General features: G+C 40.1%; 1 protein-coding gene across 7 annotated transcripts in view; it reads left to right on the top strand.

Annotated features, from left to right (window-relative positions):
- Nucleotides 1-3,142: 3,142 nt before the first annotated feature.
- The window catches only part of Ano4 (anoctamin 4), a 310,833-nt gene continuing 297,379 nt past the window's right edge, over nt 3,143-16,596 (top strand). For all 7 annotated transcript variants that reach the window (XM_071609597.1, XM_027928930.2, XM_071609600.1 and 4 more), the window contains exon 1: nt 3,143-3,370. The gene's annotated coding sequence lies outside the window, so the exon portion shown is untranslated. The remainder of the gene's footprint in view (nt 3,371-16,596) is intronic.

The raw sequence follows: 16,596 nt of genomic DNA, 5'->3' as shown, positions 1-16,596 counted from the left end.
TGCATAAAATAAAATGAATTTTTTCTTTTGCTTTAACTTGTATTGTCTCATTCCTTCTTCATGGAAATTTATGTGACAGAGTGGGAAGGGTCCTTAAGTAGTCTCATATATTTAGTCAGAAAACATTTTGGAGACCCCTCCCATGAAAAAGGGGAAACATTCCCAGGCAATTCTGGTTGCTCCTATATGGGAGTTGCCACTTGGGCCATCTCCTCCCTGAGTTTCGAGTGCTCATGACCTAGGAATGCATATATCAGAGAGAGAGAGAGAGAGAGAGAGAGAGAGAGAGAGAGAGAGAGAGAGAGAGAGAGAGATATGAAGCCACACAATACAGTCTGGTATAATGGGCTCAGTAAGTATTAGTCCCTTTAGATACTAGCTTAGGGAAGTTAGATGAAAGGCTTTTTGTTATGCAGATTATAACTTAGTTTTCAAAACCATTAACTAGCAGAATGTTATCTAAAATTCTTCAATTCCCAGGCCTCCTTTAACAGATACTCACGTAAAAAATGGAATTATATGGCCATTTAGTTTGTGGTGTTTTAGGGAATAGGGATGCTTTCATTATTTTTCCTCAGGCTGGTTACAGAAGGTAGAAACTGACTTCTATGATATGAACTGTGCCTACCTGGTGTTAGAAGCCTGATCTTGAAGAATCCTTATCTTTCAGGCTTTATAGGGCTCTATTAGCAAGCTTCTTGCATGCAAATTTCCTGAAAACAGCTTTCTCTTTTTTAAACAAATGACACATATAGGTACATTAAATTGTGCTGCTGTAGAATTTTAGCCACATTCTCTTGTCCAGTCAAATGGCCATCCAACAAAATAATTTTTGAGAACCTATTATATGTTAAGTGCTGGTGCTTGACCAATGAGCAAGACACAGTCCATGATATCATCCCAAGTTTAATTAACTTGGGTAAGTATTTTGTACATTCTAAAAATTAATTGATGTTTGTCACTGTCTGAACATGAAGCATTTCTATCATCTCTTGAGGAGGGAGGAATAGAGAAGTGACCAAACTTTAAAAATTAATTGCATTTGTGTAAGTGACTAGAATATCGATTTTCATTGACTTATTATATAAATGTGCAATTATTTAATCCCCTAGGTGATTTGTATTTCTGCTGTATTATCCTTTTCATGCTTCATTATCATCCTGTATATTCAAAGTATTGAACCTGTTTCATAAACAGTATTAATCTCAATTAATTTAGGAGCTTTAAATAATATTCCCTTTAATTATATTATTTGATATGCTGCCCATATTTTTACAGTGGCAAGGAGCTGTTGGTGCTGATAAAAATAAACATCAGTTAAAGAACCTCATATGTTACTTCGATTTAAAAAGTATTTGTACATTTATATTTCCCAAGTGGATTTGGTAATAATGGTAAATACCTTATTAGGCTAATTCAGAGCTTTGAGGCTGAAGTCCAACCTCATAAGGCTTGGTTTTATCTGAAGGACATTTAAAAGTAGAACATTTTCTGTCTTGGCAAGAATCACAGTGTTGAAATTTTAAAAAGAGGATTTAAATTTGTCCATGAGACTATAAACTTCTTGAAGAAAGGGACTCATCTCTGCACCTGGTCATGGAGTTGACAGTCTTTACTTGTGCGCCCATTTGAGATGAACCGAGATGAGTGACAAAACAGAATTTGAGTGTCTTGGGTTTTCCTCATTTACTGTATGTACATAGGATGACCCTGGCAAACCATCCTTTCTTCCTCATTTAAGAAATTTCATTTCATTATGTTCATCTTTGGTGTGGAACATTTTTATGGCCTCTTGCTGTGACTCATTCTGATGCTGAGTTAGATGCTTCTTTGGAACTCAGCCCTTTTTTAAGCTGTGGTATTCAGGCTCCTCAACACAAGTGTGCCTGATGGGAGAGAATCATATCACAATGTCCCACCAAAGTCCAACTTCTAGGTTCAAAACAGAGATCTAAAATTAGAAACCCTGTGCCATGTAAGTCACCTGAAACAAGACAAAACAAAACATGGGGGGGTCTGTCTTCTAGCAACTCTTGACTGGCACAAGGGAGTTGTCTTTTCTAACAAAGGTAAGGTGACTGATGATTTCCCCAAGTTAAAAAGTTCTGAAGTTTTCACTGTGGAGTCCAATTAAACTGGCATTTAATTCCAGAAACCTCTGTCTGATCTAATTTAGTCATCACAACCAAATACAAATTAAGTACCAAGTTTATGGGTTCAATGGAGAATGGAGAAGAAAGCAAATAGGAAAAGTTTTCAATTGTCCATGCATCCTTCATTTACCACTAAGGAATTTGCTCTTTTCTGTCAGAGAAACTCAGAATTTCTCAAACATCAGTGTTCTTATGAATTATTATCATAATTTAGCCAAAACACTATTGTCTGTCTTATGGGTGATTTAAGAGACCTCAAAGGGAGATATCAATTATCCTTAGAAACTCACCTCTAACAATACTTCTGTGCATATACTACACAGGAAAATTAATGAAGACTGACAGTCAAATTCTTCAAGAGACCTTTAACCCTTGTCTGATTAAATTTCTTTTATGAATTAGAAAGCTCTGTCCTGGTCATATTAACTGGCACTTTGGGCACAAAGAAGCTCAGGTCCAAAGTACAAAGTATTATTGTGTTCACCGGTGACCTCCCAGAGGCACGCCAGTGTCTGCTCATTGAGATGCTATTAGATATCATTTAGGGTGAGCTTCAAATCTGGTTTATTGCAGAGAATCTATGGGATGCTTTGGAAACTTCCTGAGTGGCTTGTGTAACTATGGGGCTTTGGGAGTTGGCAAATACAAGCAAATATTAACAGCAACTGGGTAAAGGGTAAGATGCCAATCCTGCCAAACTTCTGGTCCAGGCAGGGGGCTGTCCTGTCACTCAGAGGACCGGCTGTCGTCTGCTGCTCTCTTGTCACACTGACAGGGCCCCCTGGCTGGACTGATTGGTCGCTGGCAATAACTGATATGGAATACTGATGTTCTCACCGGCAGCAGTTCCTTCCACTCCAAAGAGGCTTCCACCCTTCTCCCCTCCCTGAGCCCAGCCTGGTGCCTTCCACCCCCACCCCACATACCGCCCCTGCGCCCCAGGGGAGGACCAGTCCTGGGCGTGATGCTCAGACTGTGGTGAAATTCACCAGGCTGCTTCCACTCTGGCTTGCTCTCGGGAGAGTCCTGTTCCAGACTTCTCAGGGTTTTTACATCACAAACAACTGCATGCGGGTCTGAGGGGAGGTTGAAAAGGAGTTGTGTGCGGTGGTTTGGTCGCCTCTCATCACTTTGCCGGCCTCTGTTCCTGGTGGATTTCTTTCTGCGGAAGACACTGAGGAAGGCTCTGCTCTCCTTCTGTTGACTCTATTTTTATGGTAAGTGCTTGCCTTGAATGAGCCGCTCTGCTGCAGTGAACTGATCCGTTCTCTTCCCAGCTAAGCTTAGTGACCTTCCTTCTGCATTTCTTCTGTTCTTATGAATCTGGAAGGATCTGGCTGACTGAAATGCCTGGGGTCATTTGTCTGGGTTGTCTGTCTTTTTATTTTTTTTCCATCAACCTGAGCTCTTCGGCTGCAATGGAAACATAAGTGCTCTCTCTTTGTCCTTGAAGCAGCAGCCAGGGAAATGTGTTCGCGATGGTAAACTGCAGCAGTGTGTAGGGAGTCTGTGGAGGATGACTGACAAATTTGGGCACGATGAATCCTCAGCGTGCTGAGGGGCACTGCTGTCAGATCTGCAGGAGCCGGGGGTGACCTGCCACACTGCAAACTCTTCCATCTTGCTGGGTGAAGAAGAAAATACACGTGTGAGTTATGTCGGAGTTGGCTGTGGGCAGCCGGGCTAGCCGCTCTGCTTTTGGGTCCAGAATGGATGGCCTTGTATCTTGTGGGGTTTACAACTTGGGCAGGAACATTTGCAGTGAGAGAGGAATCCTGCACCCTCGAGAAGGCGTAGATTGCATGACCTCATTGCTTCCTTCCCTTCTGAGTCTCAGGGAACCCAGTTCCGCACGCTGTAGTTTGCAGTCTCTTCAGAGGGTGATAGGGTGGCGATGAGCAGAACATTTTTTGAGTTGACAATAGAGTTTCACCATCCTGCTGGGAGATAAAATGCTTTAAAATCATCAGAATGGTTAGACTTTTCTAAGAGAAAATAAGCAGGTTTCCAATGAAGAACATGTGCGTGGCAGGTTGTTGATTGCAGGGCAGTACTCTTGGAATAGTGTTCTAATTTTCCACCTGGTCTCCAGAGGTTGGCTGCAAAGAGCACCACAACTTCAAATCTATTACGGGCTGCCTCTTGGAGCCCAGAGGAAACTAAGAAAATTTCAGTTTCACCTTGTTGAACTTGTGCATTGCAGGAGTCTTTCTTGACTGGCAGGTTTTACTTTTACTTTTCTTTTCTTTCTTTTTTTTTTTGTTTTTTGTTTTTTGTTTTGTGTTGCTTGCAGGTGTGTTGAATTATTTTGGTCAAAGCAGCATCCTAAAGAAAATGCTTTGAAGTTGTGATTCTGTTTAGTCCTTTTCAAGTCTTGGACTGGAGATGGGTTTTTTAAATTTGATTTTATGTGGATTTTAAAATACTGGTCCCTTTCACTCTGGGAAGGATTGCCATCCATGCAATTCAGTCTCTGATTTGTGATTTGTGTGATGAACGATGGGGGGAATTCAGGGTGAAATTTTTGGCCTTTCTCCCTTCTCATTGGGAGTTTGGAATGCAAAGTTCTGAAACTGTCTTGCTTGTTCTCACCGCTTTTATTTCCACAGTCTGTGTGGAGTTTTCTTAAAATAGTGGTGATGACATCAGGCATATGCTTTTATCCTGTTCCCTGGGTCCTAAGTAGATATATTTGGTGTTTTGTTTTTGTGGTGAAAGGTTAAAGTATAAAAGCACACAGTAAAGTAGAAAGCCAGAATTTGTAGATGTTTACATGATTTACATGAAACCCCAGTTCAAGAGTAAAATCAGCAAATAGGTTAATAATAATAATAATAATAATAATAATAATAATAATAATAGATCCTTCTTGCAGACTGCAGACTGTGAATCCTTAAATAATGTTTGAAATACTTTCATCATTGTTTGAATTATCTGTTCTGATATCTGTTCTTTCCTGCACTCAATCGGGGTTTGCAGCAATATTGTGATATGACTGGCAGACTTCTCTGCTTCCTCTGATTATTCTTTAATGTTTAGTTGTTACTTTCATTCTTAATGATGTTTTTTTACTTTGCTTAATTTTTCCTCTCCATTTGAAAGAATTTTTTCTGATGCCTGGCAACTCAACTTGAGGTATTCATCAAGATGGAAAGTTGGGTGTCATGGAAATAGACTCCGTATTTCACAGCAATCTTAGATGCATTTAGATTTCATTTAATTAGTAGCAACAATAGCTTTGAAAGAAAAATTCCTTAGGCTTTCTTTATTTTGCTAAACAAATTGCTTACCTATGTAATCAGAATTGTATATACATAAATGTGTGTATATACATACACACATACATGAATAGATAGACATGTATATATAAGCATATATACAAATGTGCTGTTTGTTTACTTTTGACTCTTATGTATGCATGTTTTTAATAATATGCTCATTTAGAGAATAGAAGAAAAATTCCTGAGATATTGCCTAGCATTTTCTAGCTAGCTTTTTTTTTTTTTTTTTTTTTTTATGATAAGGATTTCCCCATCCCATTTCCAGATAATGCCTTGGGGAATTTCTTTGAATTAGGAGAGTGCATTCTTCATTTCCTTGTCTCACAGCATACTGTTATGTTAATTCCTTTGCAGGGTCTCTGAAGGCAGCATAGAAAACTACTGCAGGAAAAATTGATAAAAGCAATGCTGAGTGGAGCCTGTAGCCTCTTGGTGTGAGGAAGTCACTGCAATGTTTTATTTGTGTGTGTTTATTTTGCTGCTGTCCTTGCAATTGATTTTGCCTGCAACCCTAGCAAACTGAATTTATTTGAAATGGATCTAGAAACCTTAGATTGGTGTAGATGCAGGTATTCATTTTTCGCACTCTTTAATTACAGCTACGATCAAAACCGTGCTTTGACTGTTTCTTTTGCTGATATTTTAATGTGAAACCTGCAGCTTGTATTATGAATCAATCATCTCCATTTATCATCCTCTGCTTTCTGTCTTCCCCACTTCTGCTGTGTATATGTGAACAAGTGTACATGTGCACAGTGAGAATTGTGTGATGATTAATGAAGAGTTGGTTACAGCTTCTACTTTAGTAACTGAACTGCAAATGTTCAAACTATAATCATGTAACTGAACGAAGAAATTGCCCCCATTAATATAAATATAACCTCTTGCTTCTGCAGACATTCTTGTCATTGAAACTATTTTCCATAGTTGATTACCAGGACCAGAAATAGAATCAGTTTTGCATTTTAATTAATGACATTCTAGATCTGTCTAGGTTGGACTGCCCTCAAAGCTTGACATGTTTACTGTCTAAAAGGTCTTTGTGTAAGGGGGGGGGGTGGGTTATAGATGATACAAAATAAAATCATTTGATTACATGATACAGCCTTCCTTTGGGAACTGCATGAATCACATCATTAGGAAGTTGGCTGAATTTTTCTATTGCTTTTTCCAATATAATTAAGTCAATATATTCCCGTTTACCATCTTTCTATGAGCCCCTTTATAGAGTAAAAAGAGTAATGTACAACTCCCACGTAAAGCTTCTTACAGGGAGGCCTGTTCTTTAGCAGAGATTCAGAACCACTTCTAACACCAGCTATGGTGATCTACTTTGAAAGGAACTTGCTATTCACTTGGCAACTCAGACAGATTGTATAAAACAGGAGAAATGCCTCATGAGCTGTGTTGAATCCTGCATTTTTGATCTCCCTACTGAATTCATTTAGGAGTTTAGTCTCTAGATCAGCCTCGTAGGAGAAAACCATGTCCTCAGTAGCAAAATCATCTATCCAGGCTGTCATAAATGTTTATGTTGCAAGTTTTACCTCCTGGGTGGTGGAGGGAGATGGCAGAACTTTGGAGGAGCACCAAATCACAGCCCTAAAATAATGTAAGACGAAAGGGGAATTTTTTTTCCCCACTATATTTAACGTTTAATTCTTTCAGTCAGGCTGTTGGCTCTTAAGTCTGAATATCCAAGAAATTGTTAAAAACACATCATGACAGGTCTTGTGAACCTTTTCTCTAATAGAAATCTTTGACCCCTCTTCGGCATCTGCTGGGTGATCTTTTGGCATGTGTGAGCCAGCAGCCGTTCTGTGGATAACAGACATACTGTAATTCAGCAGGAATTCCATTTTTCCTACTGATCCCCGACTGGGGACTTCCTGTGAGTGTTGAAGAGGGACTGAGTGTCAGAGACCAGCAGAGACCACAGCCAATCAATGCAGGAATATCTTCAGGACCCCTAGGATTCCAGTCTAGACCCTGCCACTGACTGGCTGTATGCCCTAAATTCTGTATCTGCTACTTTAGGTTTGGGCCAGATGATCTCAGAAGGCTTTCGTTTTTCACAGTGAAACATTGTGAAATGTTCCTGTATCTCTCTCTAATACCAGATGGATGGTCACTTCGGAGACAAATGACCCATATTTGATCTTTCTAGAGGGGGTAGAGTGTCCCTTCCTCCGGCTGTATAAATCACCCCCCAGAACTCTGACATGATGAATCATTAGAGTTACTTAGGAAAGTGAGATAATGTCAAACCTTCACGAACGTGGCTTATGTGTATATGACGGCTTTCTGCTTACCATGGGACATTTTGAAATGTCTCTTGTCATCAAAAGGGACTTTGAGGAGCATCTTATCAACCCTCTTACTTTATAGAAGTTAAGGAATGTGAGTGACTTCCTCAGGGTCTGCAATCTGCTTAGCACCTGGGCAAGATGGATTGAGTGCAAGGTGCATTTAACCAGAACTGTGCCCTACTCCCCATGTGGGCCCCTTCCACGAGACTCAGCTGACACTACCATGTCATTCATTGCTCACAAAACTGCTTTGTGGCATCTAACTCACTGGTGTCCATTATGCCTGGGTTCATTTCATGCAGATGACGTGACTGTACCAGTCAGAGTGAGTCACATTGAGCAAATGTTTATGGAAATTTGTTCATGCTTGTGTGGTAATGCACTTTTTTTTTTACTTTGAAATTCTGCTTTTCTTAGGAACACATCAAAAATTTTGCAAACACCGTCCTTAGTTTTCCTCTGTTTGCACTTAAACAATTTAAATGATTATTTCTGTTTTGTAAAGCAGGTGATGTTTTTGGATCAATTCTTTCACACATTCTTTAATTTACCTGATACATATTGAGTGCCTACTGTGTCTACCCTGATGTCCAGCTTTAGGGAACCATCAGAGCCAGATGTGACCATCACTCCCGTGGAGCTGAGTCTACTTAGGCTTCATGGCATTTACTGACTTTTGATTCCCAGCCATGTTCGGGTTATTCTTTCACACAATTTCTCAGAGAATCCATTTGGAAAATCATTTGCTTGGGCGATTTTGCCTGTGGTTTTCACATAGCGAAGTTATTTTCATAAAAAGGTACCTTTGCTGTTGTTGCAACACGTGTCTTCCAGTTTTCCAAAACATCTTTAGCTTCTGATTTTGTTCCCTCACTGAACAAAAGAGATTAATTAGCTAAACTTGTTCATACTGTTGCTGCAAATTTGCAAAATGACATTTTCATTTTTTAGTAAAACTAACCTATTCCTTGGAATCTCAAATTGACAGTCTGGTTGACACAACTAATTGCAGGTTAAAGACCAAACCCCTTGGCCTTGCACAGTAGGCCCATCGTAATGTACAGCTCTTGCTTCCTTGTTCTGAAGCCCCCGTGGAAGAATGTCCTACAAATATCGTAGCCATTTGCAGTGCTTAGAAATACACAGATCTCTTACTTACCTCAGTGCCTTTGCACACACTGTGAACTCTCTAGAGGCTAAACTTTCAAGGCAAGTTTAGATATCATCTCCCTCAAAGGTTTTAAACATCCTTACTAACCCCTACTCCCCAAAACTGAGCTAGGTAGACCATTTCTGTCCTGTTGTATCCCTCAGGACAAAGATTTCATAGGACTTTACAGACTATATTATAATTACTTCTCTTCTCCCAAATAGACTCTCTGTTCCTTGAAGGCAGGGACTATACTTTCATCTCGCTACCCCAAGACCTGGTTCAGTGATGACAGTGTGATAGACAACCAGTAATCCTGAACAAAGGGTGGGGAATCACCATCTAAAACACATGTAGTGCTAGTGTAGGAAACTGGGGTGCTATGTGGAGAACTTAATTTTTCAAATCCATGAATTATAGGATAAAGAGATTGGCAGATATCCTGATGTCATCCATTAGAAATTCTAAGGTAAACTCCAGAAAATGTCTCTGGCTCTGAATGAATTTTAATAAAGTAAACAACACAAAAATTATTAAGTGCCTTCGATAAGCAAAACACTGTTTTAGGTCCCAAGCAAAGAAAGATGTAAAAGACAAACCAAACTAAACTAAAGCTCCACATAATCCTCGTCTTCCCAAAGACCACAAACCAGTAAGGATCAGTCCCTTGTGTAAATGACCCAGTTACAAGGCAGACTATTATAAATAGCAAGCCTAGGAGGCTTTAGACCTGCAGATATGGCCAGAGGTGGAGAGGGCAATCCAGAGAGAGGGGCTGGATGGAGCGAGAATCTAAAGATCTGATGGATGTATCAATAAAGAGGTGACTTTGGAGCAGGGGGACAGAAAGGGAAGAGGTGGGAAATTCAGGGGAAGACAAGAAATCTTTGGGTGGGAGAGATGGGAAAGGTGTCAGAAGATCGAAGGCTGTTTATTAGTGTTGAAATTTGAGGGATAATTAATAAAGTCTGGAAGAAAGCCAAATGGAAATCTGTTTAGAATCTCTCCTTAGGTTTAATTAAATCAGACGTATTTATTCATCTGGGAAGGACACAGCTCATAAGATGTTTGTTTCTCACCAATCTCTTGTATTCCTGAGGGTCCACCTTGACATTCAAAGTCATCACAAGGAAATGGAGCCAGGAAACCTAACCTAAACCAAGCACTTTGGACCTGGGGAGAATGTAAGACTTCTCCTGTTCACTGAGGTGCCTGTGAACAAACTGTCCTGCATGGGAAGAAACCCAGGGGTCCTTTGTTGCTTATTCCTCCTTACTTAGTTATGTTTCTTTTTCTTTGGCAATTAATTTTGTGATATTTACAAGGAATACAATTGTTTTATGAACCTCTGGAATCTGTGTGCGTAAGCTAGTTTCATGGAAGTGAAAAAGTAGCTGAGACAATTCTGCTTCCAACAGATGCAATCCACCTCCCAAGGATGAGCTCTGCTGTGTCTCTTTGTTCTTTTTTTTTTTTTTTTTGCCCAGAAGAATAAGTAAACATATTTGTAGGGAAGGGCAAGGTGATAGGTTTGTACACTTCAGAATTAGATCTGATCAGATGGCTCGCCACCTTGAAGTTAACGTAAAAAGGTTTTGAAATATTTAGAGGAATATCTGTAAATATCTTGGCCAGTCCATGAAAACCAGTAAAGTTTTCTCCTAGAATAAGAGATGATGAGATAGAAAAGAAGCCTCATTCATTCATTCACACCTACTCCACAAGTATTTATTGAACACTTAGTATGCTCCAGGCCTAAGAAACAGCAGTCAATCAGTCCACATCCTGCTAGCCTTCAGGTCGGACTAGGAGAAGGAAACAGACGAGAGCCTGAGGAAATACAAATCTTGTTAGATTTTGTTAGGTGAAAAGTTCTCTGAAGAAAAATAGATAAAGGACGTTTTTGTTCTTTCCTTTATATCCAGCTTTCTTCGGGTTTATGTAACATATACATTGTGTTTAAATCATTTCATCTCCATTTTTCTATCTGACTTACTGTTCTGATATTTACTTTCTGACCACTGGTTTGGTCAGCTTGTGTTGCTGTGACCAAAAGACCTGATAAGAACAACTTAGAGGAAGGGAAGTTGACTTGGGGCTCATGGTCTCAGAGGTCTCAGTCCATAGACAGCCTAGGTGAGACAGCACATCACGGGGGAAGACTCCAGGGGAGGAAAAGCACTCAGCTCATGGCAGAGTGAGGAGGCAGAGAGAAGAGGAAAGGAAGGGATCACAGGGAAGATGTCCCCTTCCTTGACTCACCTCCTCCAGCCATGGCCCACCTGCCTACAGTCACCACCCACTCAGTCCATTCAACCCAGGATGGGCCGATTAGGTTACATCTCTCATAATTTGACCATTTTATTTCCAAATATTCGTGCCTTATCAGGAGTTTAGGGGGACACCTCACATCCAAACCCTAATGATCGGAAACTTAATGATCATGGGTTTTCTTCTAAATAAATGTAGCTGTTGAACAGTTTGAGTGCTGTGAACAAAAGTTATAATCAGGTATATAGTTCTTGAATTGGTTTAAAGCAAAAGCGCTGTGGACATAAAAGCACATGAATTTTTCTCAAGGGTTAAGTTGTTAGATTTCAATGAAGGACACAGGATAGAAATGGATCTCACTTGAGTCTGAGAGAAACAGATTGGAGTGTTCTGCTGGGAGAACTGGGGAGCTTTTGAGTGTGGGTAGCTGCAGCCCTGGGAAGAGTAATGGGCATCGCTAGTGAGCACAGCTCATTTGGAGAGGGAGGAGTAGGGAACTACAAAGTGAACCTACAGGAAACTGGCAAGGAATTTCTGTTTGGGAGGAAAAGAGGGATGGAGGATAAAACCACTGAGATATACGTATAAATATATATTTTTTGGTACTAGGGATTGAACCCAGGCTGCTTAACCCCTGAGGCCACATCCCTAGCCCTTTTTGTTTTCTTTTGAGACAGGGTCTCACTGAATTGCTTAGCACCTTGCCATTGCTGAGGCTGGCTTTGCACTCACGATCCTCCTGCCTCAGCCTCCCGAGCTGCTGGGATTACAGGTGAGCACCACCACACCCGATGAAATATATGTGTGTTAACGAGTGACCTCTATACTTGATCTTAGCCAAAAGGCCGAGAAGCGATAAGAGTGACCTCTACAAAACCAGGTTCTGTCCAGTGTAGAATATCTGTGTGAGTTGATTAATGGAAATGATTCCTTGAAACAAAAAAGTAGTATTTATGGGTTTCCAGAAATTCTCACTCCATATTCTGTATGATCTTTAACTCAGCACCAGTGTTCTACTCTGCTCCAAGCAAGCTTTCAGTCAATATTTCTACCTTGTTTCTTAAAAAAATTAGGATTAAAGGAAAATATCTCCTGGTGGTAGACAGTCCAGGCTTGGGGCAGATAATTTGTTCCCATTCTGGTTGTGCCACGTGCTTACTTTGGGCCTTTGGCAAGTTGCTTCATTGCTTTGTGCATTATTTATCCTCAATTATAGGAAGGGGAGTAACTAATAATCCTTCCTTCATGGTTGTTACAAATGATAGATTAGGTAATACCTGGACAGTGTTGGCAAGATGGTTAATTACTTAAACACTGTGAACTCACTGTCATTCTTGTCTCTCTAGGGTTCGGTGTTTGGAGAAGTGCTCTTATGGAGAGATGTGTGTACTTTTCAGCGTGGCAGAATGTCACTTAACAATGATGAGCACACTTTCTTCTCCCTGTTTGTGCCTAATGATTTTGTGAAGCTCTTTGGAGAAATCTAACAAAGTTGTGTTTGTTTGTTTGTTTGCTATCAGTCCCTTAGGCACTTACTGCGATTTGGAATTTACTTAGATTGTCTTTTAAGTGTGTATCTCAGGGATGCACTGGGCAATGGAGCGGTGGACGGTGTGGTCACGGGATCCCTTGCAGGCGGGAAAAGAGAAAAGTGAGGTGAAGGAGAAAAAGAGCAAGACAGTGGCAAATATGGTGGATTCTTTTTTCTCTGCTGATATTCCAGGGGGATAGGGATGGCTGCTCCTACGGTGTCTTGTGGTCTCCACAGGCTATTGCTGCCGCAGCCCTTGCAGTTCCTGGAGAGAATAGCCAAGGAGCTGGGACTGGTGTAGATAGAGGCAGGGGATGGGGAAGAGCGTTAGGTGCCCATAAGCTTGTAGGGAGGAAGGCCTGGATCACAGGGAGAGTGAGTTCAAAAATGTTGATAGCACTTACTCAAACTAAAAAGTTTTTTCTCAGCAAAAGAAACAATAAGAGAGGTAAATAGGGAGCCTACATCCTGGGAACAAATCTTTACTCCTCACACTTCAGATAGAGCCCTAATATCCAGAGTATACAAAGAACTCAAAAAATTAGACAATAAGATAACAAACAACCCAATCAACAAATGAGCCAAGGACCTGAACAGACACTTCTCAGAGGAGGACATACAGTCAATCAACAAGTACATGAAAAAATGCTCACCATCTCTAGCAGTCAGAGAAATGCAAATCAAAACCACCCTAAGATACCATCTCACTCCAGTAAGATTGGCAGCCATTATGAAGTCAAACAACAACAAGTGCTGGCGAGGATGTGGGGAAAAGGGTACACTTGTACATTGCTGGTGGGACTGCAAATTGGTGCAGCCAATTTGGAAAGCAGTATGGAGATTTCTTGGAAAGCTGGGAATGGAGCCACCATTTGACCCAGCTATTCCCCTTCTCGGTCTATTCCCTAAAGACCTAAAAAGAGCATGCTACAGGGACACTGCTACATCGATGTTCATAGCAGCACAATTCACAATAGCAAGACTGTGGAACCAACCTAGATGCTCTTCAATAGACGAATGGATAAAAAAATGTGGCATTTATACACAATGGAGTATTACTCTGCATTAAAAAATGACAAAATCATAGAATTTGCAGGGAAATGGATGGTATTAGAGCAGATTATGCTAAGTGAAGCTAGCCAATCCCTAAAAAACAAATGCCAAATGTCTTCTTTGATATAAGGAGAGTAACTAAGAACAGAGTAGGGAGGAAGAGCAGGAGAAGAAGATTAACATTAAACAGGGATGAGAGGTGGGAGGGAAAGGGAGAGAGAAGGGAAATTGCATGGAAATGGAAGGAGACCCTCAGGGCTATACAAAAGTACATATAAGAAGAAGTGAGGGGAAAGGGAAAAATAATACAAGGGGGAGAAATGAATGACAGTAGAGGGGGTAGAGAGAGAAGAGGGGAGGGGAGGGGAGGGGATGGGGGATAGTAGAGGATAGGAAAGGCAGCAGAACACAACAGACACTAGTATGGCAATATGTAAATCAACGGATGTGTAACTGATGTGATTCTGCAATCTGTATATGGGGTAAAAATGGGAGTTCATAACCCACTTGAATCAAAGTGTGAAATATGATATATCAAGAAATTTGTAATGTTTTGAACAACCAACAATAAAAAATTAAAAAAAAAAAAATGTCGATAGCTCTGACTGTATTGCCATCGACTGAGGTTCGTCCCAGCAGCCAGGCCCAAGAGTGTCTCTTTCCTCCCACTTAAGCCTGGAGCAAACATTTTGATCTTGGCCAACTTACTGGGTCACAGTAGCATCTCATAGTTTCATTTGCACATCCTCTCCTGTGTTTACTCTGCATTTTCCTTTTCTATGAACTAACTCTTTGTTCTTGCTCTTGGTAGACTCATTTTTCAAAAATTTAGTTTGGGTGAATCATCTTGATTTTTAGGAGCTCTTTCTAGGCTAAAGAATTCACACTTCCTTATAGTGATTTTCCACCAAAGATTTCCCTTAATTTTGTCATTTTTTTTGAGGGGGGGGTGGGATGGGTGCTGGGGATTAAGCCCAGGGCCTTGTGCATGTGAGGCAAGCACTCTACCAACTGAGCTATATCCCCAGCCCAGCATTTGTCTTTGATATTATTTATAGTATTCAAAGCATAAGAGAAATGTAAAGATTTTATGTAGTTAAAGTTGTGTAGTTTCTGGATTTTGCATAGTAATGAGAAAAGCCTAAGCTACTCTGAAATCATAAAATTCATTCTTTTACATTTCCTTTTGTATTTTTTTTGGGGGGGGGGCGAACTGGGGATTGAACTCAGGGACACTTGACCACTGAGCCACATCTCCAGCCCTATTTTGTATGTTATTTAGAGACAGGGTCTCACTGAGTTGCTTAGCACCTCGCTTTTGCTGAGGCTGGCTTTGAACTCATGATTCTCCTGTCTCAGCCTCCTGAGCTGCTGGGATTAGAGGGGTATGCCACTGAACCCAGCTCCTTTTGTATTTTTATGATTTAAATTTTATATGAATATAATCATATTTGTCTGATTCATACATGTTTTGGTTTAGTAATGAAAGAGTCTTAATTTTATTTTTCTCCAATAACTACTCAGTTCTCCCCAACATTTCTTGAATAATTTATCTTTACCTTGTTATATGGTAATTCTTGAAGAAAACTTATGTTACTTGAAAACTAGTTATAAACTAGCTACTAGTTACTAGAAAACTAATTGGTTACTTGGATCAGAGTGGAGGTGAGTGGAAGGGTAATGTTAGCATCAGTTGTTAAATGCCTAAATGAAGTCTTTTTGGAGAGTCGTCTTATTGAATAGTTCCATATTTTATTAATTCCTCTAATTTTGTGTATTTATACACATGGTGTGGCTAGTTTCCCTTTATTGCCCTTTTTGGTTGCAATATCCCTGGACCTTCTTACATGTTTATTTTTTTTTTTGTAGGAAATTTAGATATTGCTCAGTTATAAAAGTAAAATCATATTCTGGGGGAAAGGTTAAGTTAAACATATAGCTTAATCTCAGAAGAATTCTTTATAATATTGAACCAGTTGGTCCCCATTGGTTCTCATTTATTCAAATCTTTTATGAATTTCTGTAGTGTTTTTAAAATATTTTTTTCATATATATCTTTCATAGTCTTTTTCTTCAGATAAATTATTTGCTATGGTTTATGACAGGTACTGGCTAAGTCTTTCCATATCTCCAGGAGTATTCAGGAGTGAAAAGGCAATGAGAGTGTTTTCTAGACACTGTAGAATAAAGTCCCTGGAGATTGTACTTTACTGTAAAAATCTCAGTATTTGCCTATATGGTTGTGATTGACTCATTTTTTCTTTTATTTCTCGTTTAAAAACCCATATTTTGAATTGGTGATCAAATTACAGAAACATATCTGTTTAAATTTGCAACTGAATATCACAAATATTTTTTGCATTCCCAAACTCAGAGCATCAACTCTTGTAGAGTGTTCTAGTATCATTGTCTCATATTAATTCATTTATAATGAAGTACTTAATGAGCACTTACTATAAACCAAACTGCCACAGTCTGTCTGGGCACAAAATAACCGAGCCACCACAAAAGCCTTGTAGATTCCAACAGCAACTCTTTATTCCCGAACTCTCACCTGCACTCTACACGCACATTCTGCGAAAAATACACTCCCTCCACTGGGCTCTTCGTACCAATTCTCTCAGAACCCCGCGAGAACTCGGGAACTCAAGGAGCGGGCGCCTGAGGCATACGCCCTATTCCCAGCAGGATCCACCCTAAACCTGGAGCCACCCTAATCCAGCAGGATCCACCCTAAACCTGGAGCCACTCTAATCCCTGAGCAGGGTCACCTTTCTGAACAATTTCAACCCAAAAATGCCATGCGTCATTTCCAACTTGGCTATGGCTCTCAGTACCAAACATTAGG

This window comes from Marmota flaviventris, chromosome 3 (assembly GCF_047511675.1).
Source record: "Marmota flaviventris isolate mMarFla1 chromosome 3, mMarFla1.hap1, whole genome shotgun sequence".
Lineage (NCBI taxonomy): Eukaryota > Metazoa > Chordata > Mammalia > Rodentia > Sciuridae > Marmota > Marmota flaviventris.
Note: the sequence above shows the minus strand (reverse complement) of the source record. Positions and strands in the feature narration are given on the sequence as shown.